The 1,159-nt window shown below is 23.7% G+C and overlaps 1 protein-coding gene across 5 annotated transcripts in view; it reads left to right on the top strand.

Moving 5' to 3' along the window:
• LOC107634421 (palmitoyl-acyl carrier protein thioesterase, chloroplastic-like) overlaps nucleotides 1-1,159 on the top strand; it is a 12,827-nt gene that overhangs the window by 7,965 nt on the left and 3,703 nt on the right. The window contains exon 1 of one of the 5 annotated variants that reach the window (XM_021118827.1): nucleotides 682-1,152. The exons of 2 other annotated variants lie outside the window; for them this stretch is intronic. The gene's annotated coding sequence lies outside the window, so the exon portion shown is untranslated. Of the gene's footprint in view, nucleotides 1-681 lie in introns of those variants that run through there. 2 more of the 5 variants (XM_021118825.1, XM_021118826.1) reach the window with 2 other exon arrangements.

Below are 1,159 nucleotides of genomic sequence, written 5' to 3'. Positions count from 1 at the left end.
CTTTATTAGCCAAAGCGATGTTTTATTCTGTGCCTATTCCCATACAAAATAAAAGTATATGGAGAATAAAAAAAAGTAAAAATAAATGATAAGTTATATGGTTTTTTTTAAAATAAACTATGATTTTATTATTAAATATGTCTATATTTTATATCATATGCAAGGGCGGAGCTTAGTTTAGACAAGGGGCCATGACCTCCCAAACTTTTTATAAAAAAATTAGTAGTACTTTTTTAAAAGATAAAAAATAGTTCAATTGCTTTAGATACTTTACTATGACTTAAAGTACCCAATAAGTTCAATAAGCAACACTCCCTCTATCTTTAAGTTTAAATATAAAAAATTAGATATTTTTTATTTATTCAATTTAATATTATTTTATATTTTATTATTTATTTAATTTAATTTTTTATATGATAAAAAAATAGAATATTCAATAAGTATTAATATTATTATATTTGTATAAATTGATAAAAAAATTCAATAAATATTATAAATTTTAATATTTATCTTTTTAACTTTTACATATTTTACAGAATATATATTCAAATTTTATATAAAATAATAATGAAAAATCAAAGAATTGATGCATTTTTTAAGAGGAAGGCTAATATTTAAAAAGGAGAACATATAACTTTTACAATATCAACACTTAGTACATAATTCTTCTACTTTAATGAATCACGAAAAAAGTGAGATACAACCTTTAAAAGTTCAAAATGCATCTTGACAATTATCCTCTGGCCCTCCAAAATTTTGTTTCAAGTTTCGCCATTGTGTACATAGTTCTTCTACTTTAATGAATCATGGAAAAAATGAGATACAACCTTTAAAAATTCAGAAAACATCTTGACAATTATCCTCTATATGGTCCAAAATTTTGTTTCAAGCTCTGCCATTAATCATATGTATATATTTATTCTGTACGTGAGTATATAGCTTTATTCTCCCTATATTATTTGCAGACTCGTCTACACTATTTGTAAAATTGGTCTTAAATTTCATTCATTCTTGCACGGAAAAGGCATTCCAGAAATAAAATAACCATGCATGCATCCTATATAAGGAGGGTAACAATGTAGAATGCCGTACAAGAAAAAAATCTTATGAAATTATTCTTATAATTGCATTCTTCAATTTTAGAGGTCTCAAGTATGTA

Source organism: Arachis ipaensis, chromosome B03 (genome assembly GCF_000816755.2).
Source record: "Arachis ipaensis cultivar K30076 chromosome B03, Araip1.1, whole genome shotgun sequence".
NCBI lineage: Eukaryota > Viridiplantae > Streptophyta > Magnoliopsida > Fabales > Fabaceae > Arachis > Arachis ipaensis.
Note: the sequence above shows the minus strand (reverse complement) of the source record. Positions and strands in the feature narration are given on the sequence as shown.